Below are 21,866 nucleotides of genomic sequence, written 5' to 3' on the forward strand. Positions count from 1 at the left end.
ATCTGGTGAAGATACATTTACAGACAGATAATGATGTTAGTATCAAACCTTATCGGAAGTGATTGCATTCCAGCAATTAAATTAGATTTCCCTGAAGCAGGATAATTGAACTACTATGCAGTGTTTTGCCAAGATTTATCCTCTTCTGTAAATCTACTCATGTCAGCTCTGTAGCCTTTCAGATGATTCTGAAAGATTTAGGAATCTCCAAAGATATAAGTTTGTGTGTATTTGTAGCTTAACCCAGATAGATATGGTGGTGGTACCTAGAAATTCCTTATAATAATGCTGCTGTTATACACATTTGGATTGTTTGACTATTGGGGGCGGGGTGTTTTATTTTTGTTTGCCTTTTTTTTTTTAACTTGGATTGTTGTAGGCACTGAGGCACATATGTATCACACTCTTCTGAAGTGTTTGAGTCTTTTTGTATAGAGAGCCTGGATACTTAGTTCAGCATTATGATTTCCAGGTAGTAAAGTCCCATTGTGGACAGAGTCTTCAGTTTTCCAGCTGCCTCCTCTGTGAAGTTTTTGTATCTGTCAATAAGAATAGTATCACTTCTCTATCCTGGACTCCCCCACCAAGTGAAGGGGAGAACTGATACCAGTAGGGATAAAAATATTGTCAGATTTTTAAATGTCTCAATGAGGACTACGAAAGTAAGAATCTTTGTAGAAACCAGGGCTGCTTATCCCCAGGGATTTTGAGCATTCTCAGACCCCATGTGCATTTCTTGAATATCCGTATGTTGTATCACATGTAGCTCACAAGCCCTTCAAACATACCTCCTATACTGGGGTTAACAGCAGTGCTCTGCTGGCATAGGGATGATGGGGGTGTTTGAACTGCTCTGTGTATTAGAAGTGAGCCAGGGGGGCTGCTGAGGCCGAGGCTAAAGATGCAGTGACATGTCGAGCCCAACTCCATCCTGCAATGGAGACAGGAGACCTCTAGGAGACCATCGTTGTCTCCTCATTGTGACTCACTCCTCAATCACCATCATCCTCAGCTTATTTTGATATGAGCCGAGTGTCTGATATTTCTCACCCAGATGAGCATTTTGGTTTGCTGTTTGTGGGATCAGGAAATTGGGGTACCTGAGCTGTATATTTTAACACTGAGTCTTCTGATACAGCTCATCTAAGACAATAATTGGTGCTTCAGTCTTCTGTTTTATATGCCAAAATATTAAATGAAATGTACTACATCCAGAAGTCAGTTTTTGTATTTGAGGTCTCTAAAGAAGAATTTATATATTCGGTCAAAAAAATGTACTTGGTAGTATTGCCCTTTGCAGGGACACCATGGCCTAATAGTTTCTTCCAGTCAATGACAGCAAACCCATCATGGCTGGGACAGCCTCTATTGCATGATACATGCAGTCATCAAGCAAGCAGTCACCTAAGAGCACCCTTCCAGTTTTTAGTTTGACCCCAGCCACAAGCAGAGTCTCTGAGTGCAACAAAAAGAGTATATTGAATTCACTTCACTAAGTTAACCTTAGGAAGAATATTAGAAGAGTTAAGAGTGAAATAGTGCATGCAAAGGTGAACAGTTCAGAGAACAATCCCTACTTGAGAAACAGCTTCTAAATAGCAGGCAGAGAACGAAGCACATAAATTACCTATGTGCCAAACTACCTGAAAATAATTTGGATACTCACTGAAGCAAAGTATTGTACCCAATGGTTCACTGCTAGGGCAGATCCATCTGCTTTCATTTCACTTTATTTCTATCCCCTGTAAGAAAATCAACATACTTTTGCTACCCTAGTCTACAGTCCATAAAATCAGAGCTATCAAAATTCCTTCTGTCTTGAACGGAGGTCTGAACACTTACTGTTTTTATTAGAAAGTGCTTTATTTTTATGTGATTACTTCATCTGAAGGAAGGTAGGAATGAGTAGCTCAGACTTAGGTTACAAGATCAGAACCATTGTCTTAACCTTTCAGTTTCGGTTTGCTATCAGATGCCAAACTGCAAAGCTGGCATATAGTATATATTTAACTTAAATGCAAGAGTTTATGGGATGTCTGCTGTTAGAGCTGAAACACTCTGAGAGAGTTGTGAGATTTTTAACCCTACCTGGGGCTTTAGTCTAAACACAGATTTGAAAACTGCTGTCTCTGTATAGCAAATACATATCTGACTTTTCAAGCAGTGATATGCAGACACCAAACAGAAATGGGAAATGTTGCAGGTTTGGGTGTGGGGACGAGAGTATCAGCAGGTGAGAAAAACAAAAGAGGACAGAACAGGCCAGGATGTGTAGAGAAAATCACTGGTTCATTAGACTTTTTTCTTAGATTCTGTTACAGTATTGATTCAATCTATAACATATGGTAAAATCAGCATCCTGCTTACTTTTGGTAATTGCTGATCACATTGGCCTCTTTGCAAGAACAAAGTGCTATATAATGGCTTTATGGGCATAATTTTGGGAATAGAGCTAAGCTGGATTAACAAGAAGCTTCTTTAAAATTTTACAATAAAACCAGAGATCATAAAAAATCATGCCAGAATAGCTAAAGTCCCTGAGCTCTCACTGTAAGGTTCACAACCTTGTTCTTCCTGATTCAGAACAGGAATTTATGGTTGGATCGCTCACATATAAGTTGAGAATTTCAAGTGCTGGAGTTGGTGCGTTCTCTCTCTATTACTGTATATTCCACATATTCTTGTAAAGTTTGTCATCAGCTGTCTTTGGCATAGTCTGTGAGCCATAAAGATATTTTAAAGTAACCTAAGTAATTGAAAAATGTTTAAAAAACATTACACTATACTCTCTGTATTAAACAAACGAGCAAGTTTTACACAGAAATAAAAATGCCACATTGGCTAAGTTCTGTTCCTCTGGAAGGCAGTAGGAATTGTACCTCTGCTTTCAGCAGGAACAGGGAGAAAATGTCTTATAGTGAGTTTCTTAGATATGTAGATAGGTGCTGTGCATTGGCAGATCGTTAAAGCCAGCCTTCACGATTTATCAAAGGCAATTTTATTCATGGGCTTTAGGCTTCAACAGCTGCAATAGGCACAGCACATGAATCTGAAAATCCCTGTCTGCATTGTTGGATGCCTAGATGCCTTTGAAAATCTAGCCTCACAAGCCAAAGTGGAAAAAAATCCTGACTACAAGCAGAACAAAGCCCTGTTTTGATATGACCTACACAACCTTTTCCATGTGACAGTGGTAAATTTCAATATTTTGGAATTTTCTTGGTTAGGGTTGAGGCACAAACGCCTTAAGTCCAGACTAAGTCCAGGAACCTCTTTTTTTCAACTTCATGAAACTTCTGGTTTTAGTCAACAGTGAATTGTAAAATCCAGCACTTGAAAGTATCATTTTTCTGGAGCCAATATTGTCAAGCTAAGGTCTGTGTAATTATTTGAGGGCTGGAAATTCCAGATTTGGAAAAAAGGGGGTAGTACTTATTGGGCAGGTAGCTTTTTACACAGTTGACAGCTGTCTGAGTGACTGAGACACTAATAATGTTACAGGTGATCTCTGCTGGGATGGATTATTGAGCATCACATAGCTAAGATGACTGGAATCTCATTGTAAATGTAATTTGTCTCACAGCTATTGCTGTGCTGTATGTGGTAGTGGAGTAGAGAACATTATGCTTGCTTCTAATTCAGTGAGAGTCACAATAGATAAATTGGAGGTCAAAAAGGCCTTTTGGGAGAGCTCTTGCTGAAAAGGGTTATATAAATGTAAAGTATTATTATTATTATTTATGAGCAGATTGAGTCAAATGTCACGTTGGATGCATTTCATCAATCTGAGATTAGACTTGGGCCTGTAGCTCAGCAACAGCTCAGTGATACAAACTGATAGGGGGATGTTTTACCAGGCTAAACAGAAACTCAAATAAAATAGCAAGCACTTCTTTCCAACAGCCCTCCCATTCAGTGATGTTTCTGAGGTTTGGCATTTGGAACAGCAGATGTGGTGGCACAGAGCTTTGCGACCAGGGCAAGAAACGACATGCAGTCTCCAGCCCATTGCAGAAGTGTTTAATTTAGATCACGTAAAGATTTTTGCTGCATCATAGAACTGTGGAATCAGATATCAATAATTTTATTAAATCCATTAATTACAGCTATATAGAAACTTAGGAACACTGACAATCTCATTGCCTACATGTGTAGCATATGCTGTCCTTGAGGAAACCTTTATTATTTAGTGAGCTCTTATCTCCCAGGTAAAGGGAGATGTCCGCTCACCCTCACCTCCTTCTCCCTGCTCACTATGAGTCTGTGTGTGTGTATATGTGCATGTATAAATATCATAGGAAAAAGAAATATGAAATTAAGCTTTCTCCCTCTAAGTCTCCCACTAAGACTAGGGAGACATACCTCTAGCCCACAGAAATACATCTTTTAAAAATACTTAATTTCTGAAGTCAAAATGGCTACCTTTTCCCTTTTGCATTTTCTCTTCATTGGCTTTAATTAAGTTTACCCTAAGAAGCTTGTGAGGCCAGATAACCTTGTTACATGAAAGAAAAAGATTACACACTATGGGGTGTTTCCTGCTAGCTTGGCCATCATTTATAAAGCCAGGATTTAATATCCTTTAAGCTTTTCTGTTTGCAGACTCATTTTATTTAAACTGCACTTATATAAACTGCTCAGCAGATTAGAGGAGCAGTTCTATAGCCTTAATTTCAGTGTCACTTTCCAGCTGTTTTGGTCAGGCTTCATGCCTGGATTTAATGTATTTGTGCACTAAAATGAAAATACATCTCAATGATAAATCCTCTCCAAAGCAGAGGGAAATAGCAGTAAATAACATCTGTTGAAATCAAATGAAAATAAAAACAAAAGCCCACAGGAAAACCAGATACAGTAGGGAGCTTGAAAGCAAAATGAATACAGAGTTCAGGCTTAAAAAGAGTGATCCAAATCCTTAATATTATCCATAGATAGGGGATGGGAAATTTGTGACCTACCACTTGTACAGATTTGTCAGTTCCAGATGTACAGGGGATCAGTTATTAAAAGACATGTTGCACTTTGGGACTGATCCAAGGCTCCTTGAATTCATCCAAGGGATCTGTAAGTTCATTACAGATATTCATGAGGGTCACTGATTATCCCAGAAGTAAATTCATGCAATGATACGCTCTTGAAATTGAAACAACAGGAAAAGGCAAAGAGATCTCCCTTTCAGCCATCTATTAAAAGAATAAATCCGGGTATCCCAGCTGTTCCATTTTGGTCATCTTTACAAGCCCAGAGCTAAGCACCTAAATATCTGCTCTCTCTTATTTATTTATTTATTTATTTATTTATTTTATTTCCCCAGCGGCTCTGATACCCTTCCACCCAAGATTAAAGACAAGCACAATCTGAAATCATCTATAAAATCAGATGTAAATCTTTTTATGCAGCTAGCCATTGTCATCTGCATTTGAAAAATCTTCTTTTAGTTCACTGTGTTAAAGCCACAAGCTCTGTGTAGGCTTGAATCTATGTTCCTATTCACCTAGTGCTTCCGTTTTTGCAGGGCTCAATGCTAGACTGTCTGACCATGTCAGTCCCACAGTGCTCGGTGGACTGTAGTGTGCTTGTGATGTAACAAAAAATGACAAGGAAGAACTTGGCCCTGCATCCTCCCAAGACACATTTTGATTTTTCTCTCTTATACATCACACAATGTAGATGACAGCCAGAGGAATACCATAACTTCCATAAGTATCCATAAGTATCTGTTTAAGTAGAATTTTACTCTGGCTTTACCTTCAAGTTATGAATATATTATTTATCACATTTTACCCAGGCAAATGTGACAAACACTTTAAGCCTGCCCTTTCCTGGTATACCATGGACATCTAACAGTACTTCCACTCTTAAGCTAGCATAAAAGTGACTTCCTTCAAATATACAGGACAGGAATATTTCATAGCTCTGGTTTCATTGCGATTTATATGAAGAAGTGGAAGGAAATGGCATCCTCACAGTTGAATTTGATGGACAGATGCTATGGCATGTTCTGTGGGATTGCCTCAACTTGCAATATGGGTTTTGTTTGTGGAAACTTAAATCTAGTGTAATTTGTGGATGGAGGAACAATGAGAAGTAATAACTAAGTCAGACAAGGATCTACCTCTTACCAGCTCAAAAAAGAATATGTGCATTCACACAACTTTGGGAAATTACAGAATGCGAAACAAGTTGTAGATGTTAAACGATCTGGACTGCGTTAAAATCTAGAGAGTATCCACTTCAAAGAGGATACTTACTTAAAGCAAATATGGCTTAAACCATAACAAAGGTAGTAGTAGATGGTGACTTTGAACACATTGCAGAAATGTAGTGACCTATAGTTTCAAGTAAACCATGGAAGAATGTATTCCCTAAAAGAAGTGATTTTTCCGTGGTTTTTTGTTTGTTTGGGGTTTTTTTGGTTTTGCCTTTTTTTTTTTAATGAAAACTGTTCCTTCCTTCTTTACACAGAGTTAGAGGTGGGGAGGAAAAAAAAATCAAAACTGCCTGCATTGACCTATCATGTCTGCTAAATCCCAGCTCAGTCCCTGAAAAAACCTCATTTGCTCTTTACTGTATAATTTCTAGTGTTTTGTTTCAGCCATTCTATATGTTGCAAGCAAAGTCATTGTGCTGGTTTTGGCTGGGATAGAGTTAAGTTTCTTCATAGTAGCTAGTGTGGGGCCATGTTTTGGATTTGTGCTGGAAACAGTGTTGATAACACAGGGATGTTTTAGATCCTGCTGAGCAGTGCTTACACAGAGTCAAGGCTTTTTCTGCCTCTCACCCCACCCCACCAGCGAGTAGGCTGGGGGGGCACAAGAAGCTGGGAGGGGACACGGCTGGGACAGCTGACCCACACTGACCAAAGGGCTATTCCATACCATATGGCGTCATGCTCAGCATATAGAGCTGGGGGAAGGAGAAGGAGGGAGGACATTCAGAGTGATGGCGTTTGTCTTCCCAAGTCACTGTTACGCGTGATGGAGCCCTGCTCTCCTGGAGATGGCTGAACACCTGCCTGCCATGGGAAGGAGTGAATTAATTCCTTGCTTTGCTGTGCTTGCATGTGCTGCTTTTGCTTTACCTATTAAACTGTCTTTATCTCAACCCACGAGTTTTCTCACTTTTTGCCTTTTGATTCTCTCCCCCATCCCAATGGGGGGAAGTGAGCAAGTGGCTTTGTGGTGCTTAGTTGCCAGCTGGGGTTAAACCACGACAGTCATTTCCACCACATCCCCAGGAGACTATTCCACAGTCTAACAAACCTCATTCTAGGATGCTGAGATTTTTCTTAAATTGTATTTCAATTGATCTTTTAGAATAAGATGTACTATCTCAACGAAACTGAAAAGAATTGCAGAAGCCTCTAAGCAAAAGTCTGCTCAAAAAACAAAGCAAGTTCTTGGCTGGAGGTGTGTAGTACAGGCATACAGTATGCAGAGGAGAGACAGGCATGAAAATAAGAATCCCTTCATAAATATCCTTCATTGAGAGAAAAAAATAGTGTGACAGAGAAATTCAGTGTTATTTCCTTTGATATACTGTTCTTAGTTTCTCTGGGTGCAGTATAAGGTATCTGCAGAAATCTCGTGTGCCTCCCACAGGCACAGGAAAGGTATTTGTGGCAAACCCGTACAGCCCTCCCATGCTTGTTCTTGGAACCGCGAGCTGCAGCCAGCACAGCAAGCTTGCACTTTGCTCTGACATGAGGAACCAGATCAGCATGGGGCCCATCATACAGAAATGTTTGTGGCTTATATGTCAAATCCCTTAGAAATGAGTATGATTGATCTGAGATTAACTCTTCTTTATATTTCCTCTTGCTTCGCTTTCTCCCCAAAGAACAATTCATGTATGAACTGCATAAAGGTGACAAACTACCGTTTTGGGGTGTATTCACTGCTGGACAGGCAAAGGTAAAATGAAGAGCACAGTTAACAGGAAAAAATTTCTTCTGAGATCAGTAACTCTTCTTCTTTAACAGTCTGCCAACCCAAATGAATATAAAAGCATCAGAAGCAAGGAACTTTTTAAAGAGATTATAAAACTGTTACTCCACAGAGCAATTACTCAAACAAGTAATTTCAGCAGTCACTCACAGAAACTGTACAAAATGTCCAAAGCCACAGGGCAAACACAACCCCCAAATCCCAATAGCTTCGAAAGAAAGCTACGAAAATGCCTGTATCCCAGTGGTGAAAATGCTTCCTGGATGTCCAAAACCAGAGATTATTTTAGCAAGGGCTAAACAGAGACAGCAGCTGAGTAATACTAAAAACAAATTTCCATTAATATTTATGCATGATATATGTTAACTTCTTATAGGAATCACATTTTCAAATTTTGCTGAGGAAACTTAGTAAGGAACCTCACATTTCTGAAGTTTGGTCTCTGCTTAGAATTGCAAGAGGAGGAAAGTTGCAATTAAAATAATTATATTCTCAATACCACTTTCTGTTCAACAGCAAGTATATGAGAAACCTGAAGTCAGTGAGTCTTCTAAACTTAAACTCCAAATGCATTGTATAATAATGCTATAAAACCCCTGAATCTTCTGTTTATGTTGCAGTCCTGACTCAGCATTTCTGTAATCTAAATGGCAAATCTGAAGATTCAGCAAATCAAGCTGGAGATCAGAAATTAGAAGTCCAGGGAAATACAGATACTAAGCAGAACCCAGCCATGAATTTAAGGTGACTTTTTTTTTTTTTAAATTGAAAGCCTAAAATATTTTTTCATGCCCTTTTTTTAAAAAAAAAAAAAAAAAAAAAGTGTTTCTTTTGTGATTACAGTGATGCTCTATCCTTTCAAAGTCTGACAAGGTCCATTGACAGGTCTCGTACCTTTCTGTGACAGCAAGCGAAGCTCTGGTTGTCCCTGTCCTGGGCTGCATCACCTTGCACATTGCCTGTGCTTATACATTCAGAGCAGGGCCATGCAGAAACTGAAATGTGTAAAGGAGAGAGGAGAGGGAGAAAGTATAAATAAAGATCTTAAAGGGATCTAGGTGGACTAACCTTAGGCTGGATCCTAGGCATTGTACCAGTTTGGAAACAAATCAATGCATTACATATTTCTTAATGGAGGAAGCTCTTCTTCACATAAAGTTTGATTGCTCTGATGTGTTTGTGGATTGAAGAGGAAAACTGGGAGGTGACCAGCTGTCAATGCTGGAGTCTGTGCTACTTATTATCTAACTTCTGTCTCTCTAAAAGAAAATCAATCAGACCTGAGTGACACATGCGCTTGTATACTCATCTAACTTCCTTGTAACCCCTAGAGAGATGCAGGGGGAAAATCTTTGTATGCTGCTCCCTAGTCCTTCAGAGATATAGGCAGGAGATACCTGTTCACTAGCAACTAATCCATACTGATCCATAGGCTGCCAAGGTTGTTGAGACTCCCAGTGGACTGTTTAGCAGGACTCTGAAATGCCTGGAGAGGATGAAGAAGCTGGCTTTCTTCTCAACTTCTGACAAACCCAGTGGCACAGTATAACTTTTTATTATCACATGGGAGAGATGAGAGACATCTTTCCAGCTGTGTAATGGAGCATGATGAAGGGATCCTGAGCTCTCTCTGAGCAAGCTGGTATCTGTGCAGAGCAAAGCAGGGCAGAGATTGCTGGTTGGATGCAGGAGCAGCACAGCTGGGTTAGCACAGCAACATGCCAAGTGGATTAGCCCAACTCCTCAGCAGAGCTTGCTGCATTTTCCAGTTTCAGGAGTTAATTTGCTTGGTATGAATTCAGGGATAGCTCACCATACCCACTGCACTCATTAGAAACTCTCCTTGAGCAATGATCAGAGGACAGTATATTTTTATTTCTTCTAAAATGCATAATATGGATGTATTATATTTGAACATTCTTTCAGCAAACTAGGAAGGTCCATATAGGGCAGGCATGACTACTGGTACTTATTTAAAATAGATTAATAGTTTCCTAATATTAACTCCTATGTTTATACTACTTTCATTTTTCTGTGTGTTCATTAAATATTTGTTTCGGTAGGGTTGCATTTAGACAAGCATTTTCTTCCCTTGTTGATTATCCCCAGCTCCACCTTCTGTTATTGCTAATACAGGTGTTTGTAAGGCTACCTTATAAACTGTGTCATTAAAATGATCCAGGATTTAAAAAGAAATAAAAGACAAAGGAGGAGGAAACTAGTCCTTCCCCAAAAAGTATTGTTCAAAGGGGTGGATACGAGGTGCAGGTGGATAGGAGCTTCCACCAGCAGAAAGGTTGTGGTCCCTTCACACGAAAGAAAGTGTATGTGACAGCTCATCCTAAAGAGTTGTGGATCCTCCGATACAAGTGAGACTTAAACTGGGATGTAATAAGTTGAAGACGGCAACAGTGTTCCACAGTTTCCCCCGTTACTCATGTCACTCATCCCAGCTAATGAGGAGCAAGTGGGAGCAACGTCATGCTCCTCAGAGTCCTTTACCTTGGCCGGACCAGCTTGCCTGCAACAAGATGGATCATCCTGACCCAGATTTCCTGGAGAGGGAAAAATTACCACATGGTTGTTTACCTCCATAGTTCCAAAACATTTTTGGCTTTGCATGGGAGGAGAAGCTTTGCTATTTACAAAGTCTTCAATTGTAGACTGGGACTAGGAGGAAATATGATGATTAACATGTAACCATTTTATGTATCCTCCTTGGTCTTCTATAAATGTCTGTTAAGTAAACACAGCATACTCTTACATTAAACAACCCAATAACTAGGTGTTTTATACAGTATATATCAATTACTGCAGAGCAGATCCCAGATCATCATGCTCTCAAAATTAACACTAATTGCTTGGTATCTTCACAGACCCTTGAGGTGAAGATATGGTTCAAGATGAACGTATGCAAGGCACAGAACCCAGTATCCTGTCAGGCACAGGAAATGCCACGTGGAATTTGCTTTGCTCCTGGCATAACTGATGTACCTAAAGAGACACTGGACAACAGTTAGCATGCAGAAAGTGCAGCAGTTCTGCCAGATGCGCTGAGACCAGATATGCCTAACAACTCCCAAGCACTTGTTCTGTAAGAGGAGAACAGTAAATGTAAACAAACCCCGTGTGGATTCTGTTCCCTGTGGGCACCTGAGCTGACACTGGCAATGCTTTGCACACTGGCAGGAGTAACAGCCGCCCGGCCCAGCCACTGTCAGTGAGAGACATCAGATGCAGAAGGCACCATTTCCACAAGGCAGATCCACCCTGGCAGCCAACCACTGCCCTGTGCAAATAGCTGTCCAGAGAACAAGCAGCAGCTTGAACTCACCAGACTTCAGAAATCCTAAACTCCACTGTGGCTCATGTTTCATGAACTGGCTCCACATATAATTGTTCTGCCTGTTGAGTGTTAATAATTCTTTTTACATCCCAATCAAAGAAAGCGAATACAAGGATGATCTGTATTAACAGCTACTGGACTTCATGACTGTGGTGCTGCAGGCAATGTCTAGCTGTCTTGACATGTTCTTTTACATAGGTCCAGGCCTGTGGAATTTCTCACAGAGAGCTGAACTAATGTTAAACACTGCGAGCAGTAGATAGCAGTCCTTCCAATGAAATAAGAAGCTTTGCATCTATGACTTGTGGTATTCGAATATGATTAATTTATTTAATTATTTTTAAATTGAAGTCTCCCTGGGTAGCTTTACTGACATCTTCAAAGCAGGAAGCTGTGTACTGGCTGCAGTTCTCGTTGGCAAGATGTGCACATGGCCATAATAGCTAAAGGAGAAAGACAAGGGATAGGGAATCTCCTGCAGGAATGCATGCATATATGCACATCTGGCTTGGGCCAGAGCAGAGTTTGCCATTTTAGTGATCTGGATTTATGGCATATGTCTGCGTTAAAGAAATAAGGATTCATGTCTTTTAAACACTAGTTTGTGTTGCTTTTTCTTCCACAGAATCCACAATTCATTTAATGTTTTTTTCTGAATTTCCCAGGACCACACATTCTCTAGTTCCTTACCCTGAGAATTGAAGTGTTTTGAATCTCTTATTCTGACTCATTTTGTCTGACTGAAAAAACTGTTCTGCTGGAAAAAAAAATGAGGGAAAGAATTAGAAGATAACAGCCGGAATTATACAGAAAAGCAGTCTTGCTAAAGAATAACATAAGGTGGGTTGGGAAATGTGTAATAGCTTCACGGAATGTTGCTCTTACCACAGAACAACTTTTTCTATACCACAGCTTAAAAAGCCATCTGCCTCGCCAAGGTCTCATCAAGGATTAATTGTTAAATTATGAAGAAAAAATCTTCCTAAAACCAAACTGATGACACACGTGGCACAGGTTAAAGGGCTCCAGAGCCCAAAGTTTCCCTGCTTTCAGCAGAACTTAGTTGCCAAACATCTCATCATCTTTCACCTTTCTAACGCCATCACACATTCAGTACCCTTTCTGATTGCCTTCTCCAGTGCGTGCATTTTATGTCTGTCTGTCTCTCTCTTTTTGTCTTCTCCCTGACTGCTTTGAAGAAATATAAGACCTTTGAAATGGGGTTCATTTTATTCCAACATAGTATCCTTCTTAACCTCCTGTCCTTACCTACTGATTAGTGCTGCTGGGAACTATTAAACACTTGCAGCAGTCTGCCTCTGAGTTGGCTGCATTTCAGGGCTGAGAGAAGTTGCACTTCAATACCTCTCTGGAAGTGAGGGTCTCTGGGTAAAGAGAAAAAAGATTCAATGGGAAGCTCTCTGATTTAGTAGTTCTTCATACCAGTTCCTTTGTCATGTGAGAGAGTGTGGTTTTGGATGATGGGATGCACACTGAGGAGAATGGGGACAAGCAGAAAAGGTGGATCTGAGAGGTATCCACAACTCCAAAGACTATTATTTGGTAATCATAATAAGAAGTCAGTGTTAGTGCTTATAACTACAATGAGTCTTTAATATAACAACTGATACCTTAACAAATAGCAGAGGAAAGGATAAGAGATGGAGAGAAGGAGAAAAAGAGAAGCATAAAGGTGTTGGTTGGCTGTTTTCCTAATTGCATTTCTCTATTATTAGAAGAACCAGTTCTACTAGAATGTGCCAGGACTGTCACATTTAACACCATAGGAGATGCCCCACTCTGCCAGACCTGTGGCCCATCCTGCCCAGGGCTCTTTCCCTGACAGTGGCGATAGAGTAGTTATTTTGGGGAAGGTCAAGAGACTGGTCACTCCTTGCAGTCAGTCCCTTGCCTTGGTATTGCCCCCCCAGCCTCCAGGACTGTTCTGTGTGTTAGGGGGCACATCCCTACCTAGGCCTTTTTTTATCTCTTTATGGACTTCTGGTCTATGGTTTGTCTAAGCCCTCTGTGAACCTGCTTCTGCAACCTGCTTTCACAGCAAGCACTGGAAGTTCACTCCCTGCATGTAAGGAAGTACTTTTTAATCTGTTTTAAGCCAATCTCTAGGTCTTACCTGAGTGCTCCCTGCTCCTAGTATTGCAGGATCTGATGAACAACAGTTCTGCATTCAGCTTATCCACTGCCTGCATGATTTAATCAACCTTAATCTTATTCCCTTTGGTCTTTTTTTTTTATTCAGACTGAAGAGTTTCCACCTTTTTAGTCTTCTCTCATAAAGCAGCTTCTCCATCTCCTCAATCATTTTAGTTACCCTTCTTTGTACATGGAAGAACATACTGTCATCCAGAATCCAAAATATTTTGTGGCTTGTTTTGTTTTTTTGAATAAGTAAACGAATCTATACAAACTTTGGATGTCTCTCCAGATATTTGCTGGCACAGTATCAGACTATTGATTTTGTTGAACCTTGACTCTTTTGAAAGCTCTAGACAAAGTATTTGGTATCATCACATGTTTTCCAAGTGTATTTTGTAGTACTAAACCATTGAGCAGCACCTGAAAAAAATAGCTCACATAAATTAGAAAGGTGTGTCTACTATTCTTTTTTGCAAATATCACTAAAACTTTGTGATCTGTATTGTCTATATTTCTTTCATATCTTGAAGCATGTAATGATTTTCATGCCTCCGGATGCAGATGGAAAGCCTTCTTCTACTCATGCTTATCAGTTCTAGATAAGGTTCTGGGTACATTTGACTTATCTGCCATGAGCAATATACCTTAAAGTAAAAGTAGGACATGATAGCTCGCTTAAAGGCATTTCTTGAAAGTTCTGTCTGGCACTTTTGATTATCCCTTTATCCTCTGTTTGTTATTTTCCTACTCCTTCACATTACCATTCATTTTTTCTGCATTAGCAGTTTCAGCAGCCAGTATAGATATAGACTCTTCCACCTGCCCAATTTACAGTTCCCATAAATCTTTGTATACTTCCTTCCTCTGCAGATGGAGATATACTGACCTGTAAGTCATGGGGACCTATCTGCATTCTTTCTTCAGTCACTTTTCCTCAGAGTGGGTTATTTCTTTAAATTTATGTTTCTATCCAGGGAGCTTTAAACTGCACATCAGGTTTTTACAATCTCTCTGTGTTCTTCTATTGTTTGTTCCAATCTTAGAATATAATCTGTATGAACTCTAATGTCTTTGCTCTCATAAAAAAAGTATTCTGTCTTGTTTTGAAATACTTCAGGCACAAGGTGTGAGCCAAAAGATATTTTGGGTAAACAGAGTCTTAGTAATGGCTGTTAAAAGTCCACAGACATCAATTATATTTTGTGGAAAAATACCTGCCATTTCCCCTCTCCCCAGTGTAATGTGTCCAGAAAGTGTTCCCTTTCAACAATCTAGTTTCACTACTTGGGCCCTTGGCAGCCCCTATACCCTTAGCAGCCCCTATAGCCCCTTAGCAGTACCTGCAGTACTCGTGTGACTGTTCGTGTGTAGGGCACAGTTATGATGGTCCTGGTCTCTGCTTATATAAACTCCTTACTTTTAGGGTTTTCTTGGAGTCGACAGTGTGAACTGTTGTAATAGCAAAGCACAGCGGAAAAAAACAGATCTTTCATTTAAAGTACCAAGTGCAGCTCTCAGTCAATTGTAGAAGCTGTAAAGATACTTAAAAAGAATAAATGATATATCATTTATGTGTTATATAGGGTAGCTCTTCTACTTCCTCTTACATCCTGTTAAGAGGAAAAAGAGACACCAATGATAAACCTGCGTGAAGTGGAGAGGAGGTAGGCTGGAGGTGCCCAATAGCCGTATCTCATATTCCACCATCAGACAGTGGTGCTCTACTGGTTGATGCCAGGAAGGTGCAGTCACTCTGAAGTTTGTCTGGCAGACACAGGCTGCCTGCTGTCCCAGTGCCAGCACCCACTGTAGGGTCTCTCCTCACCAGATCAGGGAGAACCAAGGCTAAAAACACCTTGGTAATAAGGGAGGTGTTGCCAATGGCTGTGCACACCAATATGTACACACAGCCCCCCACAGGCATGCATGCATACGCTTTGACCCCTGCTCATGGCTGAAGATGAAGGACCTGCTGATGCCACACCAGTTTACACCAGTGCATAGTTTGAGCCAGTCTGTCTGAATTCCCAGCCCTAGTCTAAAAAAAAAACCAACCCGTTCTGTTTCTTGTGAAGGTAGTGTTGAATTTTTTTTTTCTTTTCCCCAGATTCTCCACTGGCCTTCATAGCTCAGTGAAGGCTTTGGAAAGACAGAGACAATGTTTTTAAAGTATTTTTCAGGAAAACTCTTTCCCCCCTCCCCCAGCTTTTTCACTGGCAGAGACCATCTCCAACATGGTGTAAGGAGAAGAGAACAAAATACACAGACTCATTAAAACGCCTTGCGGATAATCTAGCCTGGCTGATGCAGCGTGGCATGCTGACCTGCATGCCAGCGGAGAACCCACCTCCTCCCTGAAGTGGCACACCCCTACAAGTGCCTGGACATGGGGAAAGGTATGTAGGACAGCTGAGAAAAGAAGAAAAAAGAAAAGAAAAGAAAAGAAAAAGCTGAGAAAAGAAGAAAAAAGAAAAGAAAAAAAGAAAAAAAAGAAGCCCTGCATAAAATGAAGAAAGCTTCCATTCCGTTCCCTTCCCCTACCATTTCTCAGGCAGAATTAATACTCTGTTTTTTCTTTTGGTAATTCTCTACCTGGCTCTTCTGTATCTCATAAACCTGTTCCCTGGCTGCTTTTATAGAGGCACTCAGAAAAATGTGGCTATTCCTGGTGCTGTAGATAATTGTTGAGCATTTGCTCCTTTGCAGAGATAGAGTTATCAGCAGAGGAAGTATTCTCAGGTGTTCTTCCAGCCTTTGGAAAATAGTTGTTACTGTAATCTGTAGGCAATTTTCCCTCTAATGCCGTAGGCATGTGCTTCTCCTTTTGTGGCTGTTTACCAATTCTCTAACAGATTAATAGGAGAATACTTCACTCAGTGACAATCTGAAACTTTAAAACACCCTCAAATGCCTCATTACAGACCACATAAAATAGTTTGTTTTCTGTGAATGATTAGTCCCTCTCATATCTTCCTTGCCCCATTGCTTTCAAAATGCTAATCTCAGGGTGCATTTATTTGCTTGTGCCAGCCTGTTTATAGCTACTGTATCCCTTTGGTGGAAACTTACTGTATCTTCCTCATTTGCAGTAATCAGTGAATTTCCATGATCTATAATCATAATAATAAGTCAGTTGAGGCATGTTTTTCAGAAAACTAATTTCAGTTTCTAGGGCTGGGCTGTCATCTCCACTTCTGTCACGTTATGTAAGACGAAGCAAAATGAATCACGATGCTGGACAGAGAGGTGTTTGAAAGAGCAGGGCCAAAGGGAGAAGAATCTTTCGCAGCACAGTTCTGAAGAGCAAAGCTACTCAGCTGTACTGCAGCACGTTTAGTCTTTATAATGGTTTACATGCTTTTTATTAAGTGGTTGAAGCATCATTATTATCAGGCCTTTTCAGGCCTTCTAGGTTGCCGTAAAGCAGCTTTAGGACCAGCATAGCTCACTTGAGTGAACTTCGATGCATGACACTCGGCTCAAAAGGTACATTGCAGTGCCTCCCTGACAGCCAAAGAAACAAGGGACAGGAGAAGGTGAGGTGGGAGTGGGTCACAACAGAGTTGTAGCCAGGAGTTCACACTCCTTCAGCTCCTTGCCTCTGTGAGCGGACTCACATAGGAATACCACCTGTAAAAGAAACATGGAGAGGGATTTCCCTTTTTTTTTCCCCCCTCACATACAGGGTCTAGGGAAAAAATCAAAGGGCTTTCCACTGTAGGGAAGGATGCTCTTCCTAGATGAAACCCAAAAGAGGGGAAGGGTAAGGTGGGAATGACATGCAATAACAGCCATGTTTAGTTTTGGCCAGGGCACCAGTATTAAATCATTTGCACTTAAAGAAGTTTTGAGGTGCTCTCTGGTGATAAGACAGACATATGCAATATTTTTGGTGCCCCCTTCTCCAGTATCAAGAACTGGCCTCTTGCACTGCATGGCTTGTTGCTTGTTGAAGAAAAAGTATAAATGCTGCATCTAACCCTGAGGCAGTTTCCCAGCAGTTTTCAGTTCAAGTATTGATCAACTCTAGTGCTATAACTGAGCATACCCTTAGGTAGCATGGACATAAGTTTTTTTAGCCATTACTGAAAGAAGTAGGAAGAGAATAGATCAGGTCAGCCAAATTTTTACTGGTCCTGTAGATTATCTTTATTTAAGTACAACAGAATGTTGTAGACAAATAGTGGCTATGCACAAATACAAAAGCATCACAAATTTAACAGATTATTTCTGCAATAGATAACAAAATTTATATTAATAACTGTGACACAGAAACTTAGAATCGTGGAAAATTTTGGACTGCTAAGGACCTCTGGAAGTCATTTAGTCCAGCCCCTGACTCAAACTGGGTCCAGCTAGAACAGGACCTTGGTTCAGTGCCTTGACCAACTGAGTTTTGAGCATCTCCAAATTTGGAGATTGCCCAACTTCTCTGGGCACCTGCCCCAGTGTTTGACCTCCATGGTGAACAATTAGAATTTCACATGTCCCAACATATGTTTTTTCCACTATGTACCTCCAGTAAAAGTGTGGCTCTACCTCCTGTACACTTTCCTGTTAAGTAGGTAGCTGAAGACAGAAAGCTTGAAGACAGGTAGCAGAGAAGACCTGAAAAGAGGTGATAGTGACCCTAGAAATCACACAGAGTAAAGTTTTCAAACTGGCTAGCCGCATTTTTGGAGTTACTGAGTATTGGCAGACAGAAAGAGCTTGGAAAGATTTGGAAATAAGATGACCTTTCACATGAAGGATCTTGATTTGCAGATGTGCTAGGGAACTAGAAATCAATGTTTTGTGTAAGTAAGTTCTCTGTTTCTTGTTACTCAAAACAGATTTTGGAAGATGAACTCTAGGGTCTCAGAGCTGTGATTTTTTTTATATCATGAAGGATAGACTGTCTGAACTCACCGAGCACTGGGTGGTTTGGGATTTTGCAGAAATGTGCAAAAGAAGAAAAGACAACTGAAAGGTTGGTTATCAAGTGAAATTGCCCACCTGTGTGCTTAGAGAGCCAATATCTCAGGGAACTTCCAACTTGATTAGATCAGGAGGAGGCAGAGGTGGACCTTTAGATGTGTCACTGGACAGTCACTTTCATTCAGCTTTCACATTAAAGGAAATTAAATATTCCAGTAGGGATTTACAAAAGGTGCCTGAAGTTGTTTTTCTGCCCTGCACTTCTTCTACCTGTACATCTCATCTCTAAAAAATGAGGTTAGGAATTGCTAGCACCAGGCTCTCAGCAGGAGGAGCGGGGACTGTGCTGGGGCTGTGCGGGCTCTACGAGGTAGAAGCAAAAGCAAGGACCACGTGGATGGGTTGCCGTGTGTCGTGCAGAGATGAACCCTGTGCTCAAATTGCCATCGCTAAGAAAGGTTTCACAGGCTGAAACCAGTACCGCTGTGCAAGTGCTTTGACTGGAAAGAGCAACTTTTAGCATATTTATAATGAAAAAGGCTCAATCACCTTATGTTCTTTAGATTAAGTAAACCCTCTTCCATCTTTGAATTACCCTGTTTTGTTGTTTTTTTCCTAGAACTCAGTACAAAAGTTAATCTAAACCAGGGTGGTTGAGTGGTGACCTTCATTACAGAGCTTGCTAACTTGGTGGCAGTTCCTGTTCCTTGTTGGTGCTTTGATTCTCTTGGTCACACCCAAATGATTTCTCTTGTACAGTTTTTAAGCTGTGCCTCAATTTGCCCTAATGCATGAGCTCCAAGGAAAGCCATTTCCTTTTCCTTTTATTGCTACTTTGTTCTGTTTTGTTTTCTTGAATTTGTGAGCAAGTAAACATACTGACAAGCAACCTTTAGGGAGTTTCTAAAGTCAGTTTAGAGGAGGATAATTTGTGATGCTGGTAACCCCTGTGTAGTGTTATACTTTCAAATATGTCTAATTACACTTTAAGGTAAGGATATTAATGCCATCAATCAGCACTGATAGCTCACTATCACAGAATCCAGCCCTTTCGCAACTCTCACATGTAATATAACAGCATAATTAATGGTTATAAAGACACCATTATGCGCAACATAGTATTTCTATCAGTTGGCTTGTAATCATTAAATGCCATGCAAGTGAGGTTAACAAGCTGAAGACCCAGTCTGACAGTGCTGAGAGAGAAAGTGAGGGTCAGTCAGTCCTCCTTCAGCCCCCAGTAATATGGCAAAAGGAATGGTTTTTAATCACTGGCTCATAAACCACTGAGAGAAATACTTGAAAGAAATACTTGTTTTCCACCACATTCTTGCTTGCTGAAAGTCGAAAGGTATCAGTGGATGCCTTTTCAGAACTAGAAAGGCAGATGAAAACGTGTGTGAATACCACCAGTGCCACCTAGTGTTGGTCGGTCGTGGAGAGCTGTAACGTGTCCACCTAAACTCTGCTGCCTTTCAGACAGGCACGACCTGACCTCATTTTTCCACCCCAAATGGGGCAGGATAGGCTTGCCTCTGTACCGTCCTGTTTGCTGAAGTCTTAAGAAATGAAGGTAGCGGCTCCTGAAAATCCGTAAGGCATTTTATTACAGACTTCTGTGCTTATTTTGCCAGGAGGCTAGCAGGTTGGCAAATGTTTAAGCATCTGTCTGTGTTTTCATGGAGACATTTAGGGTTGGGATTAACAGTGATTGCGTATGTGAACTGCATCCGAGCAAGACTGAGAAAGTGACTGCATGGACAGCTAGGTTGTAGCAAGAAAATTAACTGCATATAAAATGGTAACTAAAAACCTTTCCTCTTTACTCTGTTTTATATGCTCTCACCCAAATTTGTTTTTTTTTTCCTACTACAGCCTTACACATGTTCTCTGAATAAATTTGACTCTCTCATACTGACTTTGCAGCCTCAAGCTTGGTCCTTCCTTTTCATTTGAGAAGATAGATAAACAAACAATATTTACTGTTGAGTTTAGAGAGAGGGTCTTGCGTGCAGAGTAAATCAGAAAGAGCAGAAGTATTCACTTGTTGAGAGCTTCACATATGGACTAGTGTCAAGGAATAACAGTCCCTGCCTATAAGAATCATTTAAATTCAGTCAAATATATGAACACTGGCTTTATAAGCTGTCAGGATGTTGCTTCACTTTAGTGTGTCCTCTATAGAGACATGTTTCTTTTGTACTGCTGTGTTCTGGCTTTAGTTACTGCTGGGATCTGCATACAGCAGTGAGGGAAGAACGGGGCCACTACAAGGACCCCATCCTGCTGTGGCTTCTCTCTTGCACTTGCAACCATGCCATGCCTCAGTGCTCATCCTAACTTCTCCCCACATGGCTGCCAGAAGGTGTGTGGAGGTTTGTATTTCAAGCTCAGCCATTCCCCAGTACATGCTGGGGAGTAGTGCAGCAAAGAAAGTGGTGAAGCTTGGAGCTAAGGAAGCTTTGTGTCCTTTTCCCGACACTGACTGCGCTGTGCAATTTATCCTGCCAATGGTGGCACATTTACACTGCAAACAGTGCGTGCATTCTACTGAACACAAGGAGGAATTATTATCTGTGCCCTAAGATCAAACGGGCACTGATAAAATCAACTGCATTACTCTGCAGTGAAGCAGGGCTTGGTATCCTGGATGCAAGGCTATCTTAGTGAGGTTCTGTGGCTTTGGGAACTTGAACTAGCATTTCTGAGCAGCACCACACTTTTATCTCATAGACATGCCAATGCATCTGATGCTAATGCTGTTACCTCTAATAAGGTTCTTCAGAAAAGTATAGTGAGCTGTCTTCAGAAAAAAAGAAAGCTATCTGGTCATTGCAGCACAAGGCTCAACACAGGCTAATTTACCTGCTGCTCAGCACTTACCTGGAATTTAAGTGAGGCATGTTTAGAATTCAGCTGTGCTTGATTTAGCACAGAGATTTTTAACTCTGTGGTCAAGCTGAGAGTTCCTACATCACCATGTTGCTGCCTTTTACTTCTTCTGTTCAAGGGTCTTCAAGTAAATACCTGGAAATATCAGGTTCAAGCTGACTTCTTGGACTAGATGATCTTTGAAGGGCCCTTCCAACCCAAACCATTCTATGATTCTTAGTCCAGTGGTACAGATTTGTAGCTGAGATGTAAAAGGTGACCATAAATCCCTTCAGCCTCAGTTTTGTGCATCTTGGAATTCCCAGTCCACAAAAAGGATCCCACCTACCTTAGAAATCTCCAAGATGAGAAAAGCCTCATCTAGAAATCTTCCTTCATAGCTGCCAGGTTCTGAACTAGATGTCCAAACAGCTCAAACAGCTCATGATTAGCTATGTCGCAGCTTCAGTATCTTGGCAGTTTTGTATGTGTCAACTTGGAGAAACTTGGACCCCTTTTAAAGTATCACAGGTCTTAGGGTAGTAGCTGGAGGGAAGTTTTGAGACTATGTCATCTAACTTGAAGCTCTAGTTGCCCGAGGAAAGTTTTGAGACTGACTGTGGCATTTA

At 40.7% G+C, this 21,866-nt stretch overlaps 1 long non-coding RNA gene across 9 annotated transcripts in view; it reads left to right on the forward strand.

Moving 5' to 3' along the window:
- The window catches only part of LOC142415863 (uncharacterized), a 315,394-nt gene that overhangs the window by 224,202 nt on the left and 69,326 nt on the right, over positions 1–21,866 (forward strand). For all 9 annotated transcript variants that reach the window (XR_012777564.1, XR_012777560.1, XR_012777563.1 and 6 more), the window contains one exon: positions 8,567–8,690. This is a non-coding gene — a long non-coding RNA (uncharacterized LOC142415863). The remainder of the gene's footprint in view (positions 1–8,566; positions 8,691–21,866) is intronic.

Source organism: Mycteria americana, chromosome 1 (genome assembly GCF_035582795.1).
Source record: "Mycteria americana isolate JAX WOST 10 ecotype Jacksonville Zoo and Gardens chromosome 1, USCA_MyAme_1.0, whole genome shotgun sequence".
NCBI classification, from domain to species: domain Eukaryota; kingdom Metazoa; phylum Chordata; class Aves; order Ciconiiformes; family Ciconiidae; genus Mycteria; species Mycteria americana.